Source organism: Salvelinus sp. IW2-2015, linkage group LG7 (genome assembly GCF_002910315.2).
Source record: "Salvelinus sp. IW2-2015 linkage group LG7, ASM291031v2, whole genome shotgun sequence".
Classification (NCBI taxonomy): Eukaryota; Metazoa; Chordata; class Actinopteri; order Salmoniformes; family Salmonidae; genus Salvelinus; species Salvelinus sp. IW2-2015.
The window spans coordinates 5,965,457-5,975,045 of record NC_036847.1 but is presented as its reverse complement, the minus strand read 5'-3'; positions in this window follow the sequence as shown (position 1 = coordinate 5,975,045).

Genomic DNA, 9,589 nt, shown 5'->3' with positions numbered 1-9,589 from the left:
TGTGCGTGCGTGCTCAAAGTAGGCCTACAATATCCGACACCAGACTCGGGGACGATAAGCTGTAAGGACCACTGATGTCACAACTCGGACGTAAGCGTGTGAACATGTCACTCCACCGTCCCAATCAACACGATCACAGCAAAAGCATCATTTTCTATCACGACCACACACACAAACACAGCCATCACGGCCTACGCTTTTCTTCAGTACAGCTAATTGAAGTATTTTGAGGTGTATTCTACTTTTGGTTTTCAATGCTTTCCCTAATTGTGCTTAATTTATCTGAATTGATTTGTGAGGTATTTTGTGCCGTGCCGTAACTGTTAATAATTGTTTGATTGATTTAGTCTTAATGTGGTCTGTGTTCCAGAGGCAGACATGTCCCCATGGCTCCTCACACCAGACCCAACCCATACCGCTTCATCCAGCTCGACCTTACCCGCTCAATACTCCGGCACACCCAGACCTTTGCACAAAGGAGCCAGTCTCAACCGACTCCCTCCCTCTTTCAATTTCTCTCGACCACCTTTCTCTCCCCCTCCCTCTCTCTCCCTCCCTTTCTCTCTCCCTCCGTTTATATATTCAGGGCCTCTTTAAGTAGACTTCTCCACCCAGCAGTCCGTCGTCAACACTGATGTCTGTCTGTCTGTCCGTCCGTCCGTCCGTCCGTCTGACACCGCTACTCCTAGAAAGACCACATTTTCACACACCAACCATGTACCTGGAGATCTACCCTCCTGTAGGCTTTCACTCCAACCCCAGTTGTAACTAACCTGATTAATCTAGCCAGTTATTTGAATCAGGCGCACCAGATTCTCTCTCTCTATAGGTTTGAGTCAAAACCTACAGGACAGTAGCTTTGCGGGAACAGGGTTGGAGAGGCCTGCTATAGACTCTCAGACACTCATGAAATACACAAAGGTCCCAGATGCGCTTGACTTCTTTCTGCCAGTCAGTGAGTGAGGGTGTACTGAAAGAGGCACAGAGGAAAGTCTCACACTGTATAGCTGCCCACTTCCCAAGCTGTGTATGAAAAAGACACGTGTACAGCTATTATCCCCATTCATTTGTTGACATGTTTATGCCTACCGTTTACCCTCTTTCCACCCCACACAGACTTTACCAAGGGCATTCCATCTCTCTTCCTAAAGTACCGTTCTCTAAACCCCCCCCCCCCCAAAACAATACGCTCTCCTCATCGTAAGAGTAGGGGTGTTAACCCCGGTGTCCTGGCTAAATTCCCAATCTGGCCCTCAACCATCACGGTCACCTAATAATCCCCAGTTTACAATTAGCCTATTCATCCCCCTCCTCTCCCCTGTAACTATTCCCAGGTCGTTGCTGCAAATGAGAACGTGTTCTCAGTCAACTTACCTGGTAAAATAACGGTTAAATAAAAAAAGAAATCTACAGGACCCATGTCTGCCTCCTCTATATGAATATTTAACGTTTGAACTTAAAAAGGCTTGTATTTTACACATCAAACACTACCCTCGGCGTCTCTCCCCGTCTCTCCRTTACAAAGGCCCAGGACAGGCCAGTGAAAAGTAGCGAGAGGAGCCGTCTCAGAATCTCAGATAGAACTCCACATGAATGATTCATGTAGCGGCCGTGGAGGAGAGGAGACTCTCTTTATAACTCACAGCCATAATATCACTATTAAACTGACAGAAACCTACAGAACTAACAATAACGTGGTAGCTACAGTATGAACGTTTTGGGAGACGTGTCTGTGGTTGCTGTGAGAACAAGGTAGTGTCCCTATTGTTTGTATGGTGCACTACTCTGACCAGGGCCTATTGGACTCTGGTCAAAGTAGTGCACAAGGGAATAGGGTTCCATTTGGGATGAAACAGAAATCAGAGGAAAGACATCGGAGCATAAAGTTGACCAGCTGTGACCTTCTGGGTTCACATTCCCACCCTAAAGGTCTTTGTAGCCAGATTGTGTTTAGCTGGGTTAGTAGTGTGTTAGTGCCATCAAAGACCCTCCAGGCTTTTACAGCTTTGGCCATTCCACAGCTGTGTCTCTGAGAAATCATGCAGGCGGTCAACTGCTTCCTCCTGGACTGGATGTGTGTGTTCTCAAAAAGAGGATGTATGGAAATCTGAAATACAGGTGTGTGTGTGTGTGTGTGTGTGTGTGTGTGTGTGTGTGTGTGTGTGTGTGCGTGTGCGTGTGCGCGTGCGCGTGCGCGTGCGCGTGCGCGTGCGTGTGAGAGAGCAAGACTATTAGAATGCGTGTGTATGTGCAGTTCCCGAGAGCCTGATTGTGCCTCCACATGATTCTAGGCATACATAGACTGGATAAACGGGTGTCTGGGAAACACTTGACATTCCGACATTTGAGCCCACCACGGACCAGGCAGTCCAGATCATTTTCTCTGGGAGTTGGAAAACACAATGATCTGGGAAAGGGGACAAAGAGTGCCCTGTGCTGTGGTCCGGGCGGTGCTCCCAGGCCGAGGACGCAGGGCTGTCCAAGAGGCGGCTCCAGGAGTGACAGGCACCAGGAATCAGCCAGACCAGAGTTTAGCCCTCCTTCTCGCCCTCCCTCTCCCTGTAGATCTCCTACACTGACACGCTACATCTCCTCTCCACTCCTCCGCTCTCTGTCTTACAATCTTCTCTTCCTCCACCTTTTGCTACTCATCCTACTTCCTTTCCCCCACCTCTACACCGTCCCACCACCACCATCACCACCTAACTCCCCTCCTCTTCATAACCTTCTGACAGTAGCTTCCAATTGGGTAAGTCCACACCCTTCTCTCCCATAGTACATATTTCCTCTCCTCTAATTAGTCCTGGCCAGTAGTTTATCTCCAGGGCTGTCCACTCCTACACTAACATTAAAGGCCTAATGCAGTCAAAAACATTATTTTCCTGTGTTTTAAATACACCATTAGGAACACCTGCTCTTTCCATGGCATAGACTGACCAGGAGAATCCAGGTGAAAGCTATGATCCCTTATTGATGACACTTGTTAAATCCACTTCCATCAGTGTAGATGAAGGGGAGGCGACGGGTTAAAGAGGAATTTCTAAGCCTTGAGACAATTGAGACATGGATTGTGTATGTGCGCCATTCAGTGGGTGAATGGGCCAGACAAAAGATTGAAGTGCCTTTGAACAGGGTATGGTAGTAGGTGCCAGGCGCACCGGTTTGTTTAAAGAACTGCTGGGTTTTTCATGCTCAACAGTTTCCCGTGTGTATGAAGAATGGTCCACCACCCAAAGGATATCGAGCCAACTTAACGCAATTGGAGTAAACATGGGCCAGCATCCCCGTGGCACGCTTTCGACACCTTGTAGAGTCCATGCCTCGGCGAATTGAGGCTGTTATGGGGAGGGGGGGCAACTCAATACTAGAAAAGCATACCTAATGTTTGGTGTACTCAGGGTATATTTCCGCACTATGAGGTTGGAATAATACTGTGAAATTGTGAAAATTATGATAATGCCATTTTAGTGTAAGAGCTGTTTGAAAAGACCTCCTGAAATGTCTGCCTGTTTTGGTCTAGTGGAGGCTCCTCAGAGGAGGAAAAGGAGGACCATCCTCCTCAGTCAATTCCATAAAAATAGTGAAAAAAWAAAAAAGTTATCCTTTTAGATAAAACTATACTAAATATATTCACGTCACCAAATAATTTATTAAACAGACTGTTTTGCAATGAAAGTCTACAGTAGCCTCAACAGCAGGCACTGTTTTTCACTTTCACTTAGCTAGTGAGTGCAGCTAGCTAGTTTACCCTACTCAAACACCCAGCTCAAACAGAGATAGATGCTATGTTAGCTAGCTGGCTATGGCTATCCAACACTGGAACTCTTCCAAGTCAAGGTAAGCTTTTGGTTTTATAAATGTATTGCCCCCGGGGCCTGCCGATGTAACTGCTGAACTGCTTGCTGACTGTAAAATGTACTGCATGATTGTAGCGGTTATACTAAGGCATTAGTTCTAGTAGCTATTTTGACTATGACGTTAGCTAACATGGTGACAACGATGTTGGCTGTGTGTAGCGGGTAGCAGTTATGATATGAAGGTTTGTCTTGGAAAGGTTTTTTCACCTGGTCACAGACAGCTGATGTGTTGTGCACTGAAGTCCACAAACGAAGGGAAAATGTGAGAGGAGAGCGCGTAGATACAAGATTACACCCTAGATCAGCTAGATGCAGGCAAGAGTGTGCAAGGCGGTATTGAATGTGTCACTGTCTGTCACCTTGATTACAAAAAAAATTCTCTCGACCTGTGCACCTATGTTGTAAACCTTCATTCATAGGCCAGGTTTGTAACAACCACATGATGGGTATAGGGAGAATTTGAGTATCATGTAGTAGCCTAAGCCTGTCGCTGTTACATTGAACTGGGTGAATGGAATATAAATGACAGTCATCCAATATGCTGTAATAGAAATAAGGTCGTGCTCATAAAAATATATATCGTCCTCCCTCATCATAAATGGCACCGACCACCACTGGTTTTGATGGGATGGAGTTTTGGCCTGCCTGGCGACATCACCAGGCGGTATAAGTTAATAGACAAATAACAAAGAGAGTTTCAAACCTCTCTGCCAGTAAGAGCTAGTTTTGAGGTTACATATCCCTCCTATTAGGTTTGTCCAATTAGGACCCTCACTCAGACCACACCCAGACAGTCCTAGCACAATTCTTGCTTGCGAAATTGCTCTTCGATAAGAAGCTATTTTTGTTTATTTTTGAGCATTTTAAATATCTGTAAGGTAAATAKCTGTAAGGTACTTCATTGTTACCCAGAAATGCACTAGGCCTTTAACCTGACTACCTGTCTCTCTGCACTTCTATCTCCCGTTAACTCTACGTCTCCATACCTCCATGTCTCCTTCCCTTTCCCTCATCCCCTCTCTCCCTTTCCCCGCCCTTCTCCCTCCCCTTCATCACCACCTCTCTCCCTCTCCCCATCACTTCTTCTCCTCTCTATCTTTCACTCTCTCTAGCTCTCTGTCTCTCTCTCTCTGATTCACTCTCCCAGGGCAAACGGCACATCCCGGAAGTTCGTAACTGAACACTGACTTTAGAGCCAAACAGGATCCTGCTGCACGGCTGCACTGGAATTGTGATGTTTTCCCCCTGTTCCCTCCTCTTCTGTCCCTCTCTGTCCCTCGTGTCACCTCTCCTCCCTGTCATTCCATCTATCCAATACCCAGGGGATTGGATCTGTCTCACCCTTCCTCCAGTGGGACCTTCCGCTGAACATTATACAGTAGGACCGGCACATTGACCCAGAATGTGTCCGAAATAGCACCCTGTTCAAAAGTAGTGCATGGTATAGGGAATAGGGTAGGGTGCCATTTTGGACAGCCCAAGAAATCACTACGCATTAACATGGTTCCCTTCTATACAGAGCATTTGGAAAGTATTCAGACCCCTTGACTTTTTCCACATTTAGTTACGTTACAGCCTTACTCTAAAATGGTTTGAATAAAAACTGTTCCCCATCAATCTACATACAATACCCCTTAATGACAGGCGAAAACAGGTTTTTAGACTTTTTTTCAAATGTATAATTCTTTCAAATAAAATAAATGATTTACATAAGTATTCAGACCCTTTGCTATGACACTCAYAATTCAGCTCAGGTGCATCCTAWAGGACTCGTAAAATGAGCAACAAGATTCTCTGGTCTGGTGAAACCAAGATTGAACACACGGCCTGAATGGCAAGCGTCACGTCTGGAGGAAACCTYGAACTATCCCTACAGGGAAGCATGGTGGTGGCAGCATCACGTTTTTCAGAGGCAGGGACTGGGAGACTAGTCAGGATTGAGGGAAAGATGAACGGAGCGAAGTACAGAGAGATCCTTGATGAAAACCTGCTCCAGAGCGCTCAGTACCTCAGACTGGGGGCGAAGGTTCACCTTCCAACAGGACAACAACCCGAAGCACGCAGCCAAGACAACTCATGAGTGGCTTCGGGACCATTCTCTGAATATCCTTGAGTGGCCCAGCCAGAACCTGGACTTGAACCCAATCGAACATCTCTGGAGAGACCTGTAAATAGCTGTGCAGCGACCCTCCCAATCCAACCTGACAGAGCTTGAGAGGATCTGCAGAGAAGAATGGGAGAAACTACGCAAATACAGGTGTGCCAAGCTTGTTGCGTCATACATAAGAAGACTCAAGGTTGTAATCGCTGCCAAAGTTGCTTCAYAAAAGTACTGAGTAAAGGGTCTGAATACTTATGTAAATGTGATATTTCAGTTTTTTATTTGAATACATTTCCTAAAATGTCTAAAAACTTGTTTTTGCTTTGTCATTATGGGGTATTGTGTGTAGATGAGTAAAAAAAAGTGATTTAATCCATTTTAGAATAAGTTGTAATGTAACAAAATGTGGAAAAAGTGAAGGGTCTGAATATTTTCCGAATGCACTGTAAGACTGCTAATTCAGTGAACTCTCAAATGGTTAAATGAAGAGATAGGACCACTATTACTGTAACACCACCATTGCATAATTCCACGTAGCTAATTCCACGACGGCTATGACCGAAAAGCATTTCAGTGGACAATAAGATTTCTGTGTGAGAGAGTATCTTTACGGTTTGCGGTTAAAAGTGTGTGTGGTATCTCTTCTGCATACTCACTCTCTGACATTGTTTCCTGCGGTGTGGCTGTATTGTATGAGTGCTGCAGTGTTGACCTTTGCCCCCTGGCCCTTGCCCTGCCCCGGTGGCCCTGTGGCCCTACAGGCTGCAAATCCCCTCCAACACAAACGGGGCTGTTGTGACACGACAGAGATAAGCCCTGCCGCTCCCAGACAAAACACACTCACAGGGCCGTGGGAAAAGAGAGGCCAGCTGCAATTTAGGAGAGTGTGTGGGTATAACAATGTGTGTGTAGGGTCTTTGTGTGTGTGTGTGTGTGTGTGTGTGTGTGTGTGTGTGTGTGTGTGTGTGTGTGTGTGTGTGTGTGTGTGTGTGTGTGTGTGGTGTGCGTGTTGTGGTGTGCGTGGTGTGGTGTTTGTTTTTTTTTCCCTCTGACTGCGTTCAAGGTTCCTCTGGACATGGGCACTGTAAGGTTGTTTTGTCCGTGCTTGAGCAACACTTCACACACACTGGCTGACTACTTCCTGGTTGACAGTGAGGGTGGATATGAAGATAACCCGAGAGGGGAAAACAGCTAGAAAAGACAGGGATAAAGAGGCAGAAATAGAGGGATGTGGCCCAAGGACAAAAGAGGAAAGGACAATGTAGCTACGTATACTACATAATACCTAGGGGAAAGGAATAGAAGACTCATCTCCATGCACAGAGATCCATTGAATCTTACAGAACACTCCGTAGGGGAATGGGATGGGTGTATTGGGGAGGAATGGATCTGTTGGAGGGAGGGAAAGAGAGAGGGAGGTAGGAGACAGTGTGTTAAGGGGATAAGGAATCTCCTAGGGGATAGGGGCGTGTGCCAGAGGATTGAACAGAGAGGCGTGTTGTGTTTTAAGGATAGGTAAGCCTGCTGGAGCGATGGAGAGAATGCGTTAGATGAGTAGGTGTGTCTGGAGGGATAAGGGAGGGGTGTGTTGGTGGAGGAGGATGAGGAGGAGAGGAGGAAGATGGGGGATCCCCTAGAGGACAGTAAATAGGCTTATGTAAGCCCCCAGCCTAGCAGATGAGAGGAGAGCAGAGCAGCCAGTCACAGAGGGTTACTTCTGTTGAAATGAAGGCATGCAGACACAGCGATGCTGGCCAACATCCAGACAGCTCCCTAAGTCACACACATACGCACACACACACATACTCACACCACACACCTCACACACACACACACACATATCCTACACACACACACACAAATACACACCCAACATAACACACACACTCAACACACATACTCACACACACACACACACACGCACAGAACACACAGACTCACACATTCACTCGCACACACACACAGACACTCACAGACACACACAGACACACACACACAGCACCACACAGACACAGACACCAGACAATACCTCACACACACATACTCACACACACACATCACAACAGACACAGACACACACAGCACACATACACAGACACTCACACACACCACGCACGCACACACACACACAGACATACACGCCCCAGTACCACTTTCTCATCTTTCACACTGCACCTCAGATAGACCAGATGAAGAGGAGAGTTCTTCTACACCCTCACACACACCGCTCTGTCATAAAACACACCACCGCTTCTGTCATAAAACACACACAACTGCTGAAGTTGGGGAGTGCGGGAACAGGTGCACTCATAAGAGCAGCTTTAACAAGAGGAAATCAGCCTTCGTCACATGATAAGGTTCTCTTAGCAGAGAGGTTCCCTTACAGCTCATCTGTAAGGTGATTTACAACCAAAACAATGTTCCATTAGGAATACACACTGAGATCCTCAGAAAACATTCACTCCATTAGCCTGCGCCACGATAACCATAGGCAGATCCCTAACCAGATCGCAAAGCCAAAGCTCTCACCTCTCCCATTGCGCCCCTACGAATACCCCAACATGTCCCAATCATGCATCTAACCCAACTACCTCTACACTACACCCCCCCCACCCACCCCCCCGTCATATCAGGTTCTCATACTGCCACCCCCAACACACTTGAAACGATCGACACTCGCAAGGAGTGGCCACGAAAGCCAGAAAGGATCGGATGACGATCATTCCATTCATTTAGAGGGGGGAGGAGCACCGAAGAGAGGAGAGAAGGAATGGAAATCATTAGAGGAGGTTAAGACTACCATGTGGGCTGTGGTGAGAAGACCGCAGTGCGATGCAGGCTGCAGTCAGCGACGGCTAATCACATCGGCCCCTAGACAGACGCCAATGAAGACCACAGAGGAAGCGACAGGACCGCCCAGACACCTGCCTCAGAGGCACCATCCATGTGTGTGTGAGGGTGGGTGGGGGCAATGTCTGCATTCTGTCCACGTGTTTGTGTAGTCGCGATGTCATGTCATTAGAGAGAGAGAGAGAGAGAGAGAGAGAGTGAGTCATGAAAGGACTAGCAAGGAAGTAGCTGAATGAGGGGTGTTGACTGTGCGTGTTGCGTATGCGAGCATGACAGAGGCATCATCATGACGATCTTTCTCTTACACACACACATCACACACAATGCAAACACCACACGCACCACACACAGACACAACTTGACCATCCTGGGTTAGCCAGTATAGCTTCTACCCTGAGGAACATTCACTGTCACCTCCTCTCCTCTGTCATATCCTTCAGAAGAAGACAGCATCCGTCTGCATGGCTTCACCCTGTGATCAGAGAACGACGGACCATAACAAACCACTCAAGGGAGCCACAACTGGACACACTGTGACTTACCCTGAGGACTCACACACACACACACACACACACACACACACACAGGACACAACACACACACACAACACACTACCACAACACACACACACACACACCATCACAACACACACACACACATCACACACACACACACATCACCGATGAGGCTCATCAATCCGCCGCGTTAGTAATGAAACCCGAAGTGTTTCTGAATTTAAGAGGGTGAACACATCAGTAAACCACAAGTAGCAAGACAAACG